This window comes from Sturnira hondurensis, unplaced genomic scaffold, assembly GCF_014824575.4.
Source record: "Sturnira hondurensis isolate 20B ecotype Veracruz unplaced genomic scaffold, ASM1482457v3 Scaffold0010128, whole genome shotgun sequence".
NCBI classification, from domain to species: Eukaryota; Metazoa; Chordata; class Mammalia; order Chiroptera; family Phyllostomidae; genus Sturnira; species Sturnira hondurensis.
In genome coordinates, this window is record NW_028082759.1 from 22,343,511 (window position 1) to 22,366,671 (window position 23,161).

Consider the following 23,161-nt stretch of genomic DNA (forward strand, 5'->3'; position numbering starts at 1 on the left):
ATTCATCTCACAGGACCAGTCTTGATCCAGTAACCAGGCCTGTGGCCACACTACCAGTAACACTGGGCATGGGATTTTCTCTCTGCTTATCAAACTACACCGACAGCCCATCAAACTGCTGACTGCAAAGGGCCTAAAGCTGCCCCCATCAGAGTCACCACTGGGAATGGGTTCATGTGGCTGACCCCGGATTATGGACATTTGATCACTCATGTGCCCTATGAACAGAAAAAAACAATCTAGACAACCAACCCAACTGCACCAGGTCCATGGGTTGAATATCACCGGAACTGAACAGTTACTCTGTCATATTAAAGCAGAGCAACTGGCTTGGCACTGACTGGTCAGCTGCCCAGATATTTACTGGGTGGCCCTGAATGACAGAGACCCAGTGATGCTGTGGCACAAGCCGTTGGCTGTGGCTTCCACTTCACTGGTTGGACCACACTGCCCTCTGGGTTTTCTCTGGGCACAGGAGACAATCCACCTGCGGTAACAAAAGTTCCCAACCTCTCCCGCCTCACATCCTCTTTTCCATCATTTGGGCCCCATCTTTACTCCCTTTATAGAGATGAAGGACACTATAGCACACCTAGAAACCCTACTGGGTCCACTCAGCTAGCCTTAAATGACAGCCAGCAAAGCCCATCCTTACTGAGCACTGAAGTGACTCTATGAGAAAAGCTGTCTTCCGGAACAGGATGGCCCTGGACACTGGCATTGCCTCACAAGGAGGCTCTGGGCCGTTACCCAAGCAGAATGGTGTATATTCGTAGCTCATGAGTCTGCTAATGCCTCTTCATCTGCCTCCAGGGTCACCAGAGAGCCACGAAATGAGTGCCTGTGTGCTAGTGAAAGGCTGAGGTCCCTCAGGGCACATCGTGGGAGAGGAAAACATTTTGACAGTGAGAGCCAGTTGCATGGGGTTGGGGTCTTGTGCGATGTCATCAGGGTACATGACCACACCCGTGAGCTGGACCCAATCCTGGCAAAGGCAGCCTGGAGAGGCCAGTGTGCTGTGGAGACCACCTTGACTCAGTAGAGGACTTTGTAACCTTTTAAGAGTCTGGCATGTTGTGCACGCATCAACTCATCCTTCGACCTGCCCATGACCCCCCACTAAGTTCTCCTGCTCGTTGTGGGGGAAACCATCCTCCCCCACAATCTGCAATGCTCTGCCTCTTTCTTGGGTCTCTTCCTGCTGTCTGCACCAGGGGCCAGCTGAAAATTCCCCCTGGTAGTCCAGAGGTGGCGACCAGCAAGTCTCCAAATGTATATGGTTATTTCTGCTGAGGGGAAGCTAGGTCTAGGCTGGAACTGAACTGAGTCTGGCACACGGAGTCTTCAGCTTGCTAACCTCTAACAAGCAGGAGTACCCATGAAAACAGGTAGAATGGAGTTGAGTGAGCCACTCTGCAATGTCGACTGTTCAGTCCAGGGCAGGAATTCATAGTCAGTGCTTCCCTTGACAGTCTGAACCTAACCTAGGCTTTGGGCTTTGAGCTGTACCCTTCCCTTTATGAGGCCTATATTCTCATGGAACTGCCTTGTTTAACCAGCCTGCATTCATCCGCTCAGAGTTCTCCAGAGCAGCTATTTCCTGCCTTTGTGATTCTGTTGCTGGTTATAGGCTTCATTTCCTTTACTTCCGTCCCATCAGACTCAACTAACCAGCTTAAAAACGCTTGGTGGTAAGGCAGCAGGTGAAATGCCACATCATCCATGATTTCTTATTTTACAGTATTATATGACCTCAAATTGTACACACAGTTTTGTGCCTCTATTAATAGAATTTGTCACATGTGCATTTCTCATTCACACCTTGGCCTCCTTATTAGAGTGTGAATTTCCTGAAAATTATTCATGCAGAAAATTTTGTTAAATAAATTTATGAAAATTACTAGCAACCTATTATATTGGGTATCCATTAACTTTACTTGCTTTATATAGCAAATACATTTATAGAAGTTAAACATGATGTTATACAGCTTATGACACATGTTAGTACATGCTGTAATAATAAACTCTAAATAGAACTTTTAAAGCAACAGGGCTTATTTAAACCTTGACCATTGCAAGTAAACCAATCATCTAGAAAAATATTACTAAAATAAATGAATTTTTTATCTTTAATAAAATTACTTTTTAAATAGTAAAAATAATTTCTCAAATATTTGCATACTGCCAACCAATCACCTTGTTTTCCTCCATGTGGAATTTCAGAATGCATTTTTGCCAGCTTGTCCTCTGGCCACAACATGATTATTACCTGGTATATTAAAGTAGGTCACATTTTACATTCCTAAAAAATTATGACACTCATAACAGTTATGGAAATAAGAGAAGACGAACCAGATGAGAAAAAACAAAGCCATGTTAACTATTGCAGCAAGAAAGCTGGCTGCTATCCGCTGAGCACACAGAGACCCAAAGGCAGGAGGGAGTGAGAAGACTACAGAGCAAAGGAAGGCAAGCTTCAGGGATGTGCTGATGAGCAGTTCTGGTGCGAGGGGCAAACACATACTTAGCTTGCTCTGGGGTTTTTTTTTTTTTTTTTGAAAGTTAGAAAATGAGGGCAAAAATATGAAATTGAGCAGCTGTTGACCAAGTCCCACCTCCTCTAAACACATCATTACTGAGGCTGGGACTTGGCCCCTGGGCTCTATTGTCATCGACCATTTGGCCATCGTCCACTTGTCTGTGCAGTTTCTCGCTGTTGTAATTACATGCTCTCACAGCTGGACATCTTCCTTCCTTTCTCACTTCCCTCTTCCAACATTCATTCCCTCCTTTCAGCGAACCAACGTTCACAGAGCATCAGTGTCTACATAACAACGACCCTCACTTTGTAGGCCTTACAGTTCACAAGAAGAATGTGCAGTTTTTGTTCTTTGATTTTTTAAAGCACACCAAGGAGGTAGTGGTGAAGAGGAAGTTGGCAGCATGGACTCAGATTTAATCTCACAACTGAAAGCTAAAGATGCAACACATTAGGCAAAGCAAAAGGCTTTGACCCAGCGGGGAGGCCTCTGAACTGATGGCCGCCTATTTGAAGGTCCGTAGGTAGAAAAGTACTTTGTTCACTGGAGTCAGTACTAACTCACTGTGGATGAATCGCGGCAGCTTAAAATGGGGGTGTTGCTTTAAGTAGGGTTGGGTCATATTTGTGGAGGATAACAAAGGAGTTATTTAAAACCAAAGCAGGTAGTGGAAAAGGGCTCAAGTTTCGATTGTTGCTTGCTAAATGGCGCCCCCTTGCAGTGAATAATTATAAGTATTGGTAGAGTCATTTTTCAGATGAAGTTAAAAGCTTAGCCCTGGCATGTAAGAATTGACCAAACAAAATGTCCCCACAGGTTATGCTAAAGGTAGATCCATGGAACCTTCCTGGAACTCCACCACTGGATAATTCTATTCTTGATTTTACCCATATTTTGACAAAATATCAGTGCTTTAATCACGAGTCCTTGGAACTACTGGAGCTCAAAGGGGTAGGAAAACACTATATCAGTGAATAAAGTAGATGTATGCGGGGGCAGCTTTGCCAGCAAGTCCCCCCGTCCGCCATGGATGAAAGTGAAACTACCAAGACATGATCTGCTTGGGGAGGAGAGGTGGCCAATCTCTCAGAGGAGAAAGGCCTTGAGCCCCTTCCTCAATGGCTTTTATCGGGTGGTAATACACAGGAATACAGGCGGTAAGGATCAAACAGTGGGTAACATTTCAAAGAAATCTAAGGGCTTAGTCTGAGTCACTGTCTGCCAGGAAAGGGGGTTGCAGAAACTTTGGGAAACACACTCATTTCCTGCTTGGACCTTTAACATATGAATGAAAGCACTCTTAGCAAAGCAGGCTTCACAGGACTTTGTGAATTCTTTCTGATGCCTGATCAACCGGATTCCACTCTAGCTGGGAAAGGGGCTGCACCGCCTCCCCCATTCTAGGTTTTCAGGCTTAAGTGGATTAGAGCCAGGAAGTGCTTCACCCAGAGGACATGGGGACTTGGGTTATGTCAGAGTAGCAGGGGAGCAAGGGTCCATCACTCCCTCTTTGTTGCAGCCCCCTGAGTCCTTCCATGATGGCCTCCCAAGTGATTGTGTCTGGCTTAGGTTGCCCCACCTCTGAGGGGTTGTACCAGTCTCTGACTAACCAGCCATGCATTGGGGCCAGGGGATGAAGCAGAAGCAGCGTTTGCTACCAGTGACAAGCTTTGTCTCCTTAGTGGCTCACAGTCCGGAGGTTGCTTACTCAGCCTTAGCCATGGGGAGCAGTTACAACTCCCGAAACCAGGCAGAGCGGTTCCCAACCGATGTATACTTTCACATTATCAGGATGGTGGGGGATGGTAAAAAGTCCCAATAATGGAACCACAAGTCCATGCTTTATTCACTACGGACACCTCTGTTCTCTAAGTATGGGCACTTAACCACTTCGGGGTGTGGGTAGACTACTTTTTAAAACATTAATCAAAAATCCCTAACTAAGAAATAGAAAAAAATGGAAAAAAGAAAAAAATCACCAAAGTAGCTGTAACCACTCATTAAATACAGAGCAACGACAAAGAAGAATTAGGTACAAATATTGTAAATTATGGAAAGAGATTTCTGGTATATGCCCAGAAGTCAAGGATAGCCAAGTTACATTTTCATTTTATACAGTAAGAAGTTTTACTTTGTGCATATATAACTTTGATAATTAAAAAGTATTCTATAAAAAGAGAAACATATGCTTAAGAGGTATTTCAGTGATATATAATTCTAAAACTATGCACAGAGTAATCTTTTTCTGTGTTAAATGGATGTGTTCTTTAAACATAGGTGGGCAGCTACGTAGAGATGCACTCTTAGTACTTACAGATATGGACAGATGGAGACATACGCTTATGCGCCATCCAAAGGGTTGGGGAGCATCTGTGGTGCAGGGCTGAACATGGCCACTTTCTAGGAAGGTTGTGGACAAGGCACAACAAAGGGATCACAGTTCCACATGGGGACTGGGGGTGCAAAATCGAAATTAAAAGACTGGGAATAGGTCACTTTTACATTACTATATCTCTGTATTATTGGATGTTGGGAACTGCCCTGCCTTGTTTCAGGAATTATAACTGCCTACCATGGCTAAGTGAGCGACCTCCGGAATGCAAGCCACAGGAGACAAAGCTTGTCTCTGGCAGCAAGTGCTGCTTCTGCTTCTTCCCCTGCCCCCAAAGCTTGGTCGATGTCCATGGTGGGTACAACCCCTCAGAGAGGGGCAGCCTAGGCCAGACACGAACACTTGGGAGGCCATCATTGAAGGGCTGGGCGGAGCTGCCACAAAGAGGGAGCAATGGACCCTCACCCCCCTGGCTATGTGACATAGCCCGAGTTCCCATTTCCGTCTGGGAGAAGCACTGCCTGGCTCTAATCCACTTAAGCCTAAAAACCTATGATGGGATTTATCCTTCAACACCTGGCTTATTTCACTCAGGATAATGCTTTCCAATTCCATCCGTGCTGTTGCAAAAGGTAGGAGCTCCTTCTTTCTTTCTGCTGCATAGCATTCTATTGTGTATATGTACCATAGTTTTTGGATCCATTTATTTACTGACGGGCACCTAGGTTGCTTATATGATCTCACCTTTAACAGGAAGCTAAACAACAAAACAAACAAGCAAGCAAAATATAACCAAAGACACTGAAATAGAGAACAGGGGGGACAGCAACCATAGGGGAAAGGGGAGAGAATTTCAGGGGAAATAGGGGAGGGATTTAGAGGAACATATATAAAGGATACATGGACAACAACTAGGAAGGGTGAAAATGGGAGGGAGGGGGGAAGCACAGGGCAGTGGGATGGGATGGGAGTAATAGACAGAAAACTGTACTTGAAAAATAATTAAATATTTAAAAAAAAAAAACTATGATGGGGAAGGCAGTACAGCCCTGTGCTGGAAAGGGCAGATATCCGGGGTACATTAGGCACAAGAAAGAATATGTAAAAATCCTGTGAAACCCGCTTTGTTTAGAATGTTCTCATTTAAATAATAAAGGTCCAAGCAAGAAGTTTGCTCCTCAAAGTTCTATCTGACCCTGACTGAGAACAAGCCCTCATAGTTCTTTGAATGATATCTATTGTTTGATTCTTGTGCAAATGAACTCAATAAAAGCCCCTTGAGCAGGGGGCTCTTGGCCCTTCCCCATTGAGGGATTGGCCACCTCTCCTCCCCAAGCAGATCACATCATGTCTCAGTCACATTTACTCTCATCCATGGCACATGGGGAGACTTGCAAGGAAAGTTGCCCCCACAACTGGGGAAATATTTAGGGAGGAGCAGTAATATTCCATAACTTAAAATAAGCAAATGTGTTCAATGAGCACATAAAAAGACATAATGTGATTAATTCTGTACAATTTCTGAGTACACCAAAGTAGACTATACTACTTTATTCTACTGAAAGAGAATATTCTGTATTCTCTTTCTATGTACTCACTATATTCTAAGTGAAAGAGAATATACTGTCCATTTGAACAAACATCAGTGACATGTTCTAATGAGGACAGGGATGTGAAGAAAGGAAGGATGAGACCATGGTGAGACATTAAAGGCCATTGTGTAGAATCGTTCTGTTTGTTAATTTCCTAATGGAAAGTACTCTCTAGATATTTATAAGGTCTTCCTCTTGTTAAAAGAAATCTCTTCTCTGTTGTGCAAACACATTTATGGTCTTGCTTCTCTGTTTTATTGTTTAAAATATTCTTTAAAACATCATATACAAGATGTGGTTGAAATAATTCAGTTAAGTCTTTGACTTTCAATGTACAAATAAAACCCAAAATATGCTGTCTCTACTTGTACACAGGGTAACAACTGATATTTTAGTTATTCTAAGAAAATAATGTCATGTAAAACCCTTTCTTTTTATAGAAAACTACTGTATATGGGGGTTTTTTGACATCTTACTGTAAGTTCTGGTTGCTTTTGCAGTGAAAAACCTGCAATTCATCTGAAAGGTCATTCAGGACGAGGCACAATAATTTCAGCTGATCAAATCAATTATTTATACAATGAACTACAGTATGGTTCCCTCTAGAAATTACCTTATTATAGCTTCTCACTCCCACTGAACTCTAAGAAAAGTGACATTTTGAAATACAAAGCTTATTCTCTTCATTGAGCTTAATACATGTATTGGCATCTCTCCGTGGCTCTTTTCTCTATTGAATAGCTGTCAGTCAGCAAGAGAGGGCCCCTTCCCTAAGCCCAGGGCACAGTGGGTTTTCTTGACATGATGGGAAATTTTCCAGTTGGCAAAAGCAAAGATTGAGGGAGGTAAAGCTTTGGACTCAGCATGAAAGGTAATAGAGCTATTAGCCAAATAGCAACTTCAGAGATGCTGGTAGCGCACAACCAGGCAGGTTTAATGTCCTGTGGGGCACAAGTTTAGGAAAGTATTTGGCAGATTGCACATGCAAATAAAAAGGGCAACATTTTTTTCAAAACACAGCTTTTGGTATGGAAATTGGTGTTATTTTAAATTAACAATTATATCTAGTACATAGAGAAGCTGTTTGCACTAAAGGAAACAAGATACTAACACCAAGATGATGGTATAATGTAAGAATAAATCACCCACTACCATACACTCTAGTGGTAACAAAATAATCCTACCTATGACCTATGGCCTTTAAATTTTATTATATTCTCCAATTGCTGTTTATTTATTTTAACAAGACTGACCTGTCGTAATAATGACAGTATAATAATCAATAATGTCAGGAGAATTTTTTAAAAAGAATTGTTTAGACAATCACTGGAACCCCACATTATTCTATAATCAGGTATATGTCAGATGGAGAAGGAATTTTAAATGTGCTAAATCACAGGGCAGATTGGAGAGTATAGAGGTATAAATTTCTGTACAAAAAGTCACCTCAAACCTTAGCAGTTTGAAGCAACAAACTTCAATCATCACAGCATTTTAGTGGGTCAGGAACCTGCACCTGTCTTATGAGGGTGCTCTGCCTAAGTGTAGGGACAGGCCTGTAGTCAGCATGCAAGCTGGACTGTGGTCGTCTGGAGACTTCCAAGAGTTTACATGGCTGTTAGTAAGATTCAGTTCCTTATGGGCTGTTATCTGTGGGCCTCAGTTTCTAGCTGGCTAGTGGACAGAGGCCACCTTCATTCCCCGCTCTGCAACACTCTACTCTGGCCAGTTCACAACTTGGCCCTTGGCAGCCTTTGGATGGAATGGCAAAGGAGTACAAATAGGTAGCCACAGTCTCTTTGTGACCTGTCCTTGGCGTGCTATTCTGGCAGTTTGGCTGTATTCTGTTTGGTAGTAGTTAGTCGCTAGGTTCAGGCTGCAAGCAAGGGCACGCACAACCAGAGACAGGGATCGTTTGGTGCTATCTTAGAGGCTACTACAGTGGCTGGGTAACATCAGACTGGCTTCTGGTAGGACTGTGAATTTAAGGCAGGGAGAAATATTTGTATATTATTAGAAAAAAAGCAATTGTGTAAACAAAATTTGAAATGTCAAATTCTTATATGAATTTTTCTTAAAAATTTTTCATTAAGTTTTTCTAATGTGATCAACATAAAGCTATGAAGTTGAATTTATAAAAAACTTAAATCACTTAGAGCAAGTTGTTTGTATTGAGGAGTTCTTTAAAACAATTTTTAAAAAATCTTTCACTAGTCCTTGCAGGTTATCATAAAAAAATGTTCCTCAAAATGCAATTGTCTTGAATTTTAGACATGTGATCCCTCAAGATTAAAACAGACTATGAGTCCAGCTAGCTCAATTTATACATACGAAAAATCAGTGACAGGAATATCATGAATAAATATAGACACTGTCCATAATTCACTGTCAAGCACATGCTTATATCTGTTTTCATTGTAGACAACACCATTACTAGCCAATAATGTAAGCCAATAAAAAAAGCCTCATAGTCCAAAAACAACGAAAAAAAGCAATTCATGTTTACATATTAAAAGTTTATCATTCTTTCAGTTGATTTTATTTTTGTTTAACTTAACCTACACCAAATAAGATTTAGTAGACTCTTTTGATATGAGTCTATACTATATTGTGATGAAGAGATGATTCTTTGACATTTAGTCAGAACCAGCTAGAAATTCAGTATGTTAATATGTTAAGTAGTTAATATTTCTAGAAGTGAGTTATTCATACTTTCAGAAAATTAACTCAGATAAAGCTAACAGTTTGTTTTAGCCACAATCATTTCTAATTGGTCTTCTTTTTCCATCTTTGCTCACCTGTAATCCTACATAACAGGGCAACTTGAACGATCATATTAAAATTATGTCAATAACACGCTTTCTTTTTTTTGCACCTTGAAGTAAAATACGAAGCCATTGGTCCAATGCTCCAATGGCTCATTCTCTACAAGGCAAATCAAAAGTCATTAAAATGATCACAAGAACCTGCTACCTCTCTAAACTATTTCTATCTTGTTCCACTTTGGCATTCTATGCCAGACACCATCTCTATTTTGCTGATGCCACTGGGACGGGACAGACTCTTTTTGTATATGCGATTTGACAAAAAGATCATTTTCATGAATCCATTAACAGTTGAACAGCAGGTCAGGTAGGTAACAAAGTTTGTCAGTGTTAACAAAAGTTAGGGTGGGAAACCAAAAGACAGTGGTCAAGTCAGAGAAAAGGGTCAAAGAAATTGTTTCTTAAAGAAAGAAATGCATGTTAAGTGATCAAGAAATCAAGATTTGGGGAGGATATTTCTATTAAAGTCATAGAAGGAGCAAAAGATAAGCCTGACATCGGCCGTGGTGTTCAAACTGCATTGGGTGTATTATTACTATTGGGCACAGAGTGTCACGTGTGCAAAGGGCAACGAAAAGAAATGTGTCACTACAGCTCTGCACTATTAACTGTTTCAATTTGATTTCCCTTTTTTTTATGATCATATAGACATAGTAGAAAAAAACTTACAAAATTTGTGAGATCTGCTTTAATTATTTGGTAAGAATTTTTATATACCTAATATAGGTAATTATGAATTGAGCAACATGGGAACAATTTTAAAAACTCACTTTTTAAAGAAATAACTATGTACAGAAATCTGAAAATATTAATTTCAGTCACATAATAACCAAATTGTTTCAAATTCTTTATTATTGGAATTTAATGCATGTTTTTCTATTAGAAATATACACTCAATTTTGTCTGTTGTAAATAGGTTCAAAGAACAGTTAATGCCTGTGTATAAGCATGCAATTACTTCAATTTTCTTGTTTAAATTCAATTTATTGGGGTGACATTGGTTAATAAGATTACATTGGCTTCAAGTGTCCTTCTCTGTGGTACATGATCTGTGTATTACATCACGTGCCTACCACCCAAAGATAAATCACCTCCCATCACCGTGTTTTTGACCCCCTTTTCCCTTTACTGCTCCGCATGCCCTCTCCCTCCAGTATCCACCATACAGGTGGCTGTCTGTGTCTACAAGTTTTTGTTTGATTTTCGTCTTGTTCATTTGTTACTTTCAGTTTTATTTCCCACATATGAATGAAATCATATTCTTAACATTTTCTGTCTGACTTGATATGCTTAGCATGATATTCTCAAGGTCCATTCATGTTGTCCTAAACGTCAATATTTCATCTTTTTTTAATGGCTGAGGGGTGATAATTCAGTTGCCTTGTTTACTTTTATACTTGTTGGAGAGAAGTGTAATTTCAACCTCCACTGACAACTATATGTCGCCTTGTACCAACTAGCCTGGTACTAGAATCAAAATATTTGTAACTTTCAACTTGCTGAGCATTTTGGGGGGTAAAAACCTGAATTAAATGAAGACTATGTATTTTTGTACTATCATCTAAAATTTTAAATTAGTTGAATTTCAGATCTATTCAGCTGATGGAATATTTTCAGCCAGCTTTCTTTAAAGAAGTATAAAAACAAAAACCCCATGCTTTATAAATTTATCATTTTATTCCATAAAATTCAATACATAGTCTTCATCTCCACCCTGTGACTTTGGCTAATACCAATGCTGCTTAAGAATTATTAAGTGAGAAACAGATAATTAGTTCCTATTTCATCTATTAGAAATGATCTGAATTTAACTTCTCAGTTATCACATTACAGTCACATTGCTTTTAATTAAGCATTTTATGCTAATTCATAATTTATAGCTTGCTGTTATTAGCATACAAATATAAGACAATAATACATTCATAATTCTCTTTAAAGATTAAGTTAAAGTGTCCATAGACTTAATGAATAGTAAAAAAATGTATGCCGTTTCTGTTGCCCTAAGCTTTCCTAGAACTTTGGCATTGCTGAAACAGAAATGATTTAGAAGCTCTTTATATGGGAGAACTCGTGAAAGTCTCAAATAACTAAATGGATATTTTACCACAGAGTCCTATAAAATAGGAAAATAGTCAGATGTTTATTTTAAAATTTAAGCTATCTAATATTTAAATTTGTGGGAAACAAAGAATAATTTTTCTCTTTGAACTCTTTATTTCTTAGAATTTATTATTGTTCAGTTATAATTGTCCCACCTTTTCTCCATTGCTCCCCCTACCCCCATTCCCACAGTCCATCCCCCCATTGTCTATGCCCATGATAAATAATAAAATTCTAAAGAAAAAGACCTGAAAATGAATTGAATATGATTTTTAAAATATGAATTGTTCATTCAAGTCATTTTATCTTAAACTTAGAATTATTGTCTAAAAATTGTTTCATTTTTCTAACCATAATAAGTTTTATTTTCTAAGGTTTTTAATAACGTCAATAGTTTTTTTCCTATGAAAGGGTACCAATAAGATTAGCTTTTTGTTTTTTTGGTTTTTTCTTATTAAAGTCCACAGAGCATTTCCAATTTCCAACAAGAGATCTTTAAATCTATAGTTTGGGCAGTGGGTTAAATCCAAGAAATTTCTCCTCCTGCTATAGCGATGAAGTCCATATATCCATGTAACACGGGGGTCACATCAGTCTTTGGGCGCTGATTTTCCTGTCAGGTCATGCATGTCTCGGCCTCACCCACTCACTCACTGATCACTGGATTTCCTTGTAAAGCTATTACTTCAGTAGAAAGGGCTGAAATAGAAAATTTCTCTGGCAAACATTTCACAAAACACCTTTTCATTTTTCTCTTACAATGAACCAGGTAGAAAAGTCTCATTCCATGCAGACTCTGAGAAAAGCTACCTTCTTTTCTTAAAACATTTCCTGGTCAGCCAGGCAACAAACATCTCTGTGTCTTGTCAAAGTAAAACTGGGTCTGAGACAAAATTTCAAAAGGCTGTTTATTCATAAAATTGAGACAAAGGAAGCCCATCTGCCGTGGCTTCGGTTTGAGCAGAGAAAGGAGAGGAGGATTTCACAGGGATGGATCAGTAAGCACTGAGCCCATCCCTGAGTGGCAAGGGTTGTAGTGAGGTGGGGTGTTGGAAGCAGAGGCAACTTCCCTCAGTTAGATGGTCAGTCCTGGGTTGGCTGTGTGGGCCCAAGTGAGCAGTCTGGGCTGTTTCAGAACAGGATTGTTCCGTGCTAGGGGTGCAGGTGTTTCATGGTCAGCTACTTCCTAGGGCGGACAGGGTCAGTGGAGAGCTTGTCTTTTGTTTGTGTGTAGTCAGACTATCTGATTCGTTACCATCCTTATGGGCAGAGGTGCTGCGAGGGTAGACAGATTCTAAATATAGTTTTCTTTCTTTCCTAAGCAACTTTCTGCAGGGAAGGTACTGTGCCATGTCCAGCTCCGAGGCAGACTGTGTTAAAGCCAAAACAATCAACTTCTTTCTTTTACTTCCTCATGTAAAAAGGAGGTAAAAATATCACCCCTATTTGAGCGATGGGAAGATTTGTAAAAGGATGAGCATAGACATGCTACAGGGCTCCCGAGTTCCCCCTGGCCTTCCTCTTCCACCCACTTTCTTTCTCCTTTCATCGCCTCTCCTGCCCTGTGAACTGTTACTAGCTGGTAACCCCCTTAGACTGGCAGTTTCCAAAAAACCCTGTTTGGTGGTTTTCAGCATTATCCCAGTGATCCTGAGCAAAGGGCATGAAAACAGGACCCACTTTCAACTGTAAAGTTCACCTAACGCTGAAGACAGCTGCTTAAACCCAAAACATGAGAACAAGTCCACGCTGGCTTTCCTGATGCTACAGAACCCCTGGCCTTGGAGCCATAGAGAGTCTGGGGGTCTTTCAGGACCCCCAGATACATATCAGCTGAATAAACTGTTTAACCTCTATGTGAGCCACTTACATTTCTCTCTAACAGATATGTAAATTCTGTCCTGTACATTGGGTAGTGACTTGAGTTGACTTTCCCTGCTATGGGAAAAACAGTTTGGTTTCCATCTGCAATTCATCTCAACATTCCTTTACTCCATACAGATTCGTGGTGCTCAGACTTTTTCTTTGGGTTGGTTATAGCAGCTGCCTGCCCCCTCAGGATGCTAATGAGTAAAATAAATAGTTAATGTGTTCATTATTACACCGTATGCAAGCCATACTTTTACTTTTTAAAATTATCTTTCAACATCTCTGTGGTCTTTCTCATGTATCAGAATAATTTTTAATGTATAAAAGTTTCATTTCTTTAAATTCATTTAAAAGATCATCTTATATATAAAATTTCTACACAAAAGCAAGGATGGGAGACAACATGTGAATGATGATGTCAGAACTAATCAGATAGATACAGACAAGCATTGCTGACAAAGGGGCGGAGTACGTTCCAGTAATCGGTGGCTTTCAGATCTCCTGAGTTTGATTTATGGATTCCCTAACAATTATAAAGAGATGCCCATTGTCATATAAAACAGATAAATGCAATACAGTGGGAGGGAGTTCATAACAGTTCTACCACATGGAACTGTGACAAAAAGCACACTTGAGACTAGGGAGGGGAGAAGAAGGTGAACGTGCTTGAGAAAGTGTGGCGAGCAGCAAACAGGCGAGAAAGCAGAGGGTTCTCGTCCAACTACATCACACACATCTCCATCAGCTGCTGTGTCTCCTTCCAACACAAGACATCCGTCCTGGGGAAGTACTGACCGTCCGCTGTCAGTCCACTGATGCTAAGCTATAGTGGTTTGCTTTTGCGAAATACAGTGTAAGCACTAATATTATAGTTATTGAGTCCTTTTTAAATTTCAGGTCACCCGATGAGTCTTTGGAACTTCTAAAAATCAGATATCAATATGGGGAAATAGCAAAATGATGAATATTAGATCCATGAAATACAGGTTTGCCTGTCGTGAAACTGATTTTTATAGACTTTATTGTGGGGTTTGCAAAGATGAATTTCATCATTTTAGTTCATTCCTAGCAGTGGAGAGTTTTCTCAGAATTGGTATGCACATAAGGTTTGCATTATTCTTACAAATGTTTAAGGTTTATGTTAAAAATCATTCAATTATCATTTCTTTACTACCTTGAAAAATGTCTGTTATGAATTAAGAGCTTAGAGGTCTCTGATTTGAAAGAGGACAGGAAAAAACATAGAAGGTTATGGGAGATGAAAGAAAAAGAACAAGGAACAAAGGAAGTAATTTAATAGAAAAATGAAGATATAACAACAAACATAAAACAACATCACACCAGCAAGAAAGCTATTTGAAATTATAATTGATGTGCTTTGGTTTGCAAGAAAAGTTTAAAATAAATATTAGAGAGGGAGGTTTCTAGTTCAGTTTTATTGCTCACTGTCTATGTTATTTTTTAAACACAACATGTACACTCTTTTAGGTTTTGTCTCTTTAGTAGTAAATATTAAGGTTGGATGAATCTAGTAAGTTCCAAAGTGCTATGGGCTTTGTTGAGGCTTATCTACCTGTGATGAAGTTAGAAAAACTAGAAGAATGGGATGTTTTATTTTTTTAATATGTTAGATTTAAGATCTTGTCTCCAATTATGAAATTCTCCTTTTCACATTATATTAAGGTTTCTATAATCTGAGATTAGGTTTGGCTGCAAGTAGTCAACTGTTAAGCTCGAGATATTTATTAGATAAGTGGTGCTATCAATAGGTAGATGGATGCAGCATTTAGTTATAAATCATGTGTTTTAAAAAATTACTCCTTGCTCCTATTCATTCTTGATCCAACTTACACTCTGAAATAGGCCCATCCTTGCTGGCTTTTAGACGCTCACAATTTCTACGGATGACTAACAAGTAGAAAGGTGCCTTAGTAAGGAATACAGGGATACTACAGACTGTTTTTTTCTGTTCTTCTATGAACCTACTATATGGTATTCATGTAGTAGAGAGGGAATGTTTATTGGCTGGCTGGATGTTCATAAATAAATGATTTATACAATTCTTTTTTTTGCTTTGTATAACTGATTTTTTTAATTTTAATTGTTGTTCAAGTACAGTCTTTTACTCCCATCCCAGCCCACCCACCCACTCCTTCTCCCTCCCTCCCATTTCCACACCCCCCTAGTTTTTGTCAATGTGTCTTTTATACTTGTTCCTGTAAACCCTTCCCCTTTCCCCCTGAAATTCCCTCAGCTCTCCCATCTGAACAATGCCAGCTTATTCTCTATTTCAGTGTCTTTGGTTATATTTTGCTTGTTGATTGTTTTGTTGTTTAGGTTCCTGTTAAAGGAGAGATCATATGGTATTTGTCTTTCACCACCTGGCTTGTTTCACTTAGCATAATGCTTTCCAGTTCCATCCATGCTCTTGCAAAGGGTAGTTAGTAGCTCCTTCTTTCTTTCTGCTGCAGAGAATTCCATTGTATAAATATACCATAATTTTTTGATCCATTCATTTACTGATGGATACCTAGGTTGCTTCCAGCACTTGGCTATTGTAAATTGTGCTGCTATGAACATTGGAGTGCATAGGTTCTTTTGGATTGGTGTTTCATGGTTCTTAGGGTATAATCCTAGCAGTGGAATTGCTGGGTCAAAAGGCATATTCATTTTTAGTTTTCTGAGAAAATTCCATACTGTTTTCCGTAGTGGTTGTACCAGTCTGCAATCCCACCAACAGTGAACTAGGGTCCCCTTTTCTCCACAACCTCTCCAACACTTGTTTGTTGCTTTGTTTATGATGGCCATTCTGACTGGTGTGAAGTGGTACATCATTGTGGTTTTAATTTGCATCTCTCTGATAGCTAGCGATATTGAGCATCTTTTCATGTGTCTCTGGATCTTCTGTATGTTTTCCTTGGAGAAATGTCTGCTCAAGTCCTTTGCCCATTTTTAATTGGGTTGCTTGTCTTCTTAGAGTGGAGTCATGTAAGTTCTTTATATATTTTGGAGATTAAACCCTTGTCTGAGGTATCATTGGCAAATATGTTTTCCCATATGGTTGGTTGTTTTTATTTTAATACTGTTTTCTTTAGCCATGCAGAAGCTTTTTATTTAGATGAGATCCCATTTGTTTATTCTTTCCTTTATGTCCCTTGCTCTAGGGGACATATCAGTAAAAATGTTGCTGCATAAAATATCTGAGGTTTTCCTGCCTATGTTCTCCTCTAAGACCCTAATAGTGGTATGGCTTATATTTAAGTCTTTTATCCACCTTTAATTGAACCAAGATCAGAGCAGAATTAAATGACATAGAGACAAAAAGCACAATTCTAAGGATCAATGAATCCAGGAGCTGGTTTTGAAAAGATAAACAAAATCGACAAGCCTTTAAGAAGGCTCATCAGGAAAAAAAGGGAGAGGACCCAAATAAACACAATAAGAACTGAAAGAGGAGAGATTACAGCCAACAGCACAGAAATATAAAAGACTGTAAGAAATAACTATGAAGAAATAATTTATACAATTCTAATTAGAGGACTCTGACATTAGCCTAAATCATTGAGACCCTAAATGGACTCTGAATCCTTCAGTTTCTTTCAAAAGCACCTCAATACTCCACCTAAATTCAGAAGTTGTGATTAATAGGCTCTTGATGATTTTATTCCATCTGGTGTCTGTTCTGAATAAAATGGAAGAGAGGAAATATTTTTAAAGAGTGAAAGTTCTTTAAAGTGGCCCTAAATTTGTCCCAAACGCCTGTCCTAAGGCACGAAGAATTAATGCTCCTTCCTTTTTGGTTCTTAAACAGAATAGCTGGATTCCATTGTTGCTTAGCCAACTCCCTGTGTGAGAATTACTATCTCTCTTTGCTTTACACCTCATATAACCAACCATTAATTCAACAGTTATTTACTCTGAACCTATTATGTTTTAGGCAATATGCTAAACATGGATGAAGCAACAGTAAGAATGGTCCAGGTTTTGAAAACTCTGAAGTCTAGTGTGAGAAACAGACATATTAAAAACTATTACTTATTGTATGCATGTAGATTTTATCCATTAGAATTAAGTACTATGGACACATCAAAGAAAAATGTTTATTGGACACACACATTATGCACATTCTCAGATTCCTGCTGTCACCTACTTCCACCTTTTTCTTCCTTAGTGCCTACATGAAACAATAGCTCATCCAGCTCTAGATTTATATGAAAAATCCTACTGCAGGGTATGCAATGTGACTTTTTTCTGCAACCTCTGCAGGGCAAGTTGATGCAATCTGGCAATGTTAGCTTACCAATGTCCCACTTTGATTGATACAAAAGAGAAATCAGAGAGAACAGGGCCTGATATTCCTCCCCCAACTCCTTTTTCACCCCTACAGAACACTGCTAGGTGTATTTTCTCCTTACAAACTGTCCAGATCATATCACGTGCTGAGCAAACAAACCTGCGTGCAGCTCATAGTAAAACCACAGCCGCTCAGGCAAGATCATAGCACCATCTGACTACATGGATTTCCTCACGTCTTCTCCACTCACTCTCACCAGTCTAGCACTGCACCTCCCAAAGTTGAGCACTTTAAACATTGCCCCTGGCTCTGGTTCTAAAAATCTGCATTAGCACAGATGGTTAACGTTGCTTAGGGATGATCCTGGTCTTACCATATACAAAGCAAGTTAATGTTTTGCCTAAAAGTCAGGTAAAATAGTTTATGATATCTGCAATATGTTTAATCCCAAGGAAAATCCCATCATATAAAATCAAAAGTGAACTATTTTTGTATAAAATCAGAAGTGAGCTATTTTTGTACAAAAGTCTGATCAAACAGCATTTCCAGTAGGGCTCAATGTGGGACATATCCTGCTGAAGGCAGGGTCTATGTGTATGGTCATAAGGCTGTATTTCACAAAGTTTCACAGCTGAGAAATTCAGTAGAGTATAAAACTCAGCCTCAAAATTTGCTCAGCAAACCATTAGCCCCAGTTTGGAGCTATATCTTCTCAGATACACTTTATTAAATGCAATTGATATGGGATATTGACAGCCCTATCTAAGGACTCTCCTTTTATCCATCTATATTATTATATGAAAAATTAAATTTAAAATTATTATGACAAGTCCCAAGGGAAAAGAAGTCATGCAATCTTATTATGCAGTCAAAATTTGATTTAACATATTTATAAGATAGCCATCTGAAATAAAAATAACTTTAGTTATTGAAGACTGTAGCCCCCTACTTTAGTGAGAAGAATGAAAACCCAGGGAGGTTTTCTTTTCATTGAAATATGGTTGCCCAGCATTGGCCAGAAAGCTCAGTTTGTTAGAGCGTCATCCTGCTAAGCCAAGGTTGTAGGTTCAATCCCCAATCTGGGCACATGCAAGAATCAACAGTGAATGCATAAATAAGTAGAAGAGCAAATTGATGTTTTTATATGTCTCTCTCTCCCTCTCTGTCAACTCCACTTAAAAAATGGTTGTCCAATTCTCTATTTTCTCTTTAAAAAAAAGAGAAAATATGGTCAAAATGAAATTATTTATGCTAAGGCCCTATCTCAGCAAATCAAAACTTAATACCTAATCTATTAGCTTCAACCTTCCCTAGGAATGCGACCGGTAACCTGGAATTTCTTGGTCCACTTCCGATTCCCTTAGGAGGGTGACCTTGCATGAAACCATGTAGTCTTTCCTAATAATTTCCTTTTTCTCACTCTGGCCTGTATCTCTGCATAAATTCTTTCCTTTTCTGCAGCTTGAGGGAGGGTCTTTCTATCGCTGGATGGAATGCTGCCCAATTCATGAATTGTTCAATAAAGACATTTAGATCTTTAAAATGCATTTGTGTTGAATTTTTGTTATTTAACAAAAGGCTTTCTACTTCTACTTCTAATACCAATACATTCATAGTGTATCAAAGGATGTTTGACATACACCAAAAAATACCTAATTGGATTGATAAACAAAGGTTGACATATCAACAGTCTTCTAGTTCACTAAATAGTGCAATATTTTTATAAGAAGGACTAGTTTTGTGGTACATCTTCCCAATTAATAAAGATGGAAACAATCTTTGATAAAGGTTCGAATAGTGTCAAGTGAAAAAACTAAAACAACTTAGTCACTAGTTTTATGTCCTATTCAAGGGAAAAATCCATGGGTTGGGGGAGTACAATGTTTACTAGTGGGGTTTTTTTTAAAAGATTTTATTTATTTGTCTTTAGAGGGGAAGGGAAGGAGACAGGGAGAGAAATGTCAATGTATGACTGCCCCTCATGCGTCCCCTGCTGGGAACTAGCCTACACCCCAGGCATGTGCCCTGACTGGGAATTGAACCACGATCCTCTGGTTCACAGGCCCACACTCAATCCACTGAGCTACACCAGCCAGGGCTAGTGTTTCTCTTGAGGGGTTTTGATCGAGAGCTGGTTTCAGAGAGGCTTGTAAGAGGCCACACGAAATAGAGCATAATTGGCCTGCGTTTTGGCCAACAGGTAGCATTTTTCAAAGTACAGTAAGCTACTTAATGCTGACTTGAGGGACTGTGATTTACATGAATTAGATTTTCTTGCTGGTTTCCTAAAAGTGCCGCTGAGCTAGGTTCAGATTTGATGTGGGCCAGGCCACTGGGGTAGCCTCCATATTTTGTGTCCTGAGATAGGAACTTACTGTATCCATAGTGGCAGCCACTCAGCCTTCCTTCTACTGTGCTGACATTGTAGATGAGTAGAGAACTGTGAAAGTCCTTCACAACCTAAAGCCAACTTTGAAAAATCTCACCAGACACATTTCATATGTCGCCTATCTTAGCACAAAATAAGAAATGGGCGCCACACCCTGTGCCTTAGTTCAATCAACAAACTTTGCTCTTCTATAAATCTACCTACCATTTCAGTTCTCCCGGTTCACCCCAAATAGATCAGACTCAGAAAAATTGACTTTCACTAGCCAAATTCACAGGGAACTATTAAACTTGTCTTGGAGATGCCATAGAGCTTTCTGGTAACTGGAGGAAATTCTCAGTGCCAGGATTTCTGGAAAGTGAAAGGTAATCAGAAATTTGCCAAGTGTTTATGGAGTTATTCCATTGTGCCAGCTTATGAGGAACAAAAAAAATTCAGAATTAACCTCTGGATTATTTGAATTTATAACTTTATTTTTTCTTAGGTTAAAATATCCTTACTTGCTGCTAGCTGGGAAATATTAAATATATATTTCTAAGATTATAGCATGATTTCTAATAAAGAAGAATGATTGAATTATAAATGCATGGGGAGAAGCTTCTGCTAGTGGGTGGTATTTGTATTTTAAGAGACAACATTTCATGGATCATAGGTTCAAGCAAATACCCATTGTGCTAGACATTAACTGCCACTTAGCAACAGTGACAGAGAAGTAGAAAACATCTGGTTGCGGATAATGAGCCAGAGCTTCTCAGCTCCCTTGGATGCTAATAGCATTGGGCAAAGGTCATGGTGAAGGGCCATCTGGCACCCTGCGTAGGGATGTAGAGATCTTTCCCAGCACCACAAACCAACAGCGTATTTGTAAGAGGCAGCAGGTAAGAAAATCTACTAAGTCCTAAAAATTGAATGATCGATTTTAAATATGGGGCATTAATATATTTCATTTGTAATACAGCTAGTAAATATTACATTTGTTTCACACACTATTGAAACCAAGTATGATAATGTACAAAATTGCAAAACTACATTATGAATACAAGACAAATCACTGTCCCTATATGTGAATTTTCAGGCAGAGGAGCTGTGTGTAAAACTGTAACTGAAAAGAAACTTGCTTTCAGCAATTATTTTCCATTTCTGATTTTTCTTAATTCTCACCTTCAGCATAGTCCTGTCAAAAATAATCAAATGAAAAACGTGTGACATCCCTCATGTAAATTTAAGTATCATCCTTTTTTCTACCAAACAAAAATGTGTGGAGCACCTACTACATGTCAGATGCTGTGCTTGGCATTAAAGACCAGAGCAAAATGAACACCGTAACAGCTGATAGTATAGTAGTAGAAAAGGTTACAGAAATGCATTCTTTTGGTGCTGTATGCAAATGAGGGTTTTCAAAAATGACTCAGAAAACTGAACAAATAAAGATGTATTTACACAAGTTGTCAAAATTAGAAAGCCAGTAGACTAGCTAAGAAAATGCCATTGACATTGACATTGCAGAGTGCTAAATTGAAAACCCACAGTCTACCATTTTACCATGTGAGCTTATTGATGTTTAAATAAGAATATGGATTAATAAATCCTTGAACTGTCTACTTAATAACTAAAATAATTTTACACACCAGGCAATAAATAAATGTTAGTTTATTCTCTTGCTTCATTCTAAATCCTTTTTTCCTTTCACTCTTAACAGAAATCTTTGTGCCTGGATGTCTTCTACCTTCCTGACAGATTTTACTGGGGAGCATCGTCTTCCAACCCTCCTGATCCCCATGCTTTTTCCATTTAAATGAAAGTTCTCCTGTTTCCCACCCTAGAGCTCCCCAGTGCTGTCTGGCTGCCTCCGCTGCATCCCCTCTAGAGGAGCCTTATCTGTCCCTGATTCCCAGGTGCCTCCTCCTAGTGAGTTATCTCCACACTTCATTCCCTGCTGCCCCTAGACTACGCTGGCTCACCGAAAAATCAGCTCGTGTTAGAACATAGGTGAGGGGCAGAAGAGTAGTATTTTACTTAGGTGATTTTAATTATACTCCATATAAAAGAGTATTTATTATTACAATCCACATTGTTCAGGTGATTAAAGATTTATAAAATTCTCTATTTGAATACATTTTCAAAGAATGATAATATTAATAATAATCAAAGATAAATGCATTTGCTCTCTCTATATTTGGTACTATAAAAGACAGAGGCTTAAAGGAATTTCAATACTTAAAAGACATGTTATTTCTTAAATATTTGCTAAGGTCCTTTTTATTCCACAAATGACATTTCCAAGCAGCATGTTGTCTTATAAAGCAATGCCATTTATGGTAGGCTATAACACTTACTCCTTTAGCTACGATAATAAAAAAAACCCTCTTCAAACAGAATGCACATTAGTTCCTTAAAGGTTAACTTCTAACAGAAATCCTTCATCATTTCAAAAAGAAATGGCTATCATGCATACAAGTTCACAGCCATCTCTGTACAAGGCTACAGAGGTGAATGTTCCTTGTAGCCTGAGCCAACCCTGTTTATAACACAGGGTTTGGCTGCCCAATATTCAACTTTACTATCCACTTGATGTAAAATATGATGTTGATTTTAAAATTCCCTTACCTCTATATTCTACATACATATTTTATATATTCTTGCATCATCATTTGAAAGTTCCTTTTTCTCATAGACTGACAGTTAAATTTACCTCTCTTAGATTTGACATTACTTTCTGATATATTTATAATATAGCTATGGTAGACTGACTAACAGCCCCTCCAAGATATTTATGTCCTAATCCCCAAACCTGGGAATGCATGACCATACATTGTGAAAAGACTGTGCAGATGTGATTAAGTTGGAGATTTTGTGATAGGAAGGTTATCCTAGGTTATAGGATATAGGGACCAATGTGATCATATGGATTTTTTTAAAAGGGGGCAGGATGACCACAGCCATGGAAGGTCATATGCTGACGGCAGCAGGCACAAAGCAGGAGGGAGAGAGAAAGGAAGAGGCAGAAAGGGCAGGAGGAAGGGGGGGGGCGGAGAGAGAATGGAGGGCAGGGCAGATGCTATGGCGCTGGGTTTGAAATGAAGGAAGAGGCCATGAGCCAGGGAATGAAGGCAGCCTCTAGAAGCTGGAAAAAGAGGGGAATAAATTAGACCGTAAATCACCTGAAGGAATGGGCCTGCATTGGACTTGATCTTGCCTTTGAAAGAGAATTCTGAGTTTG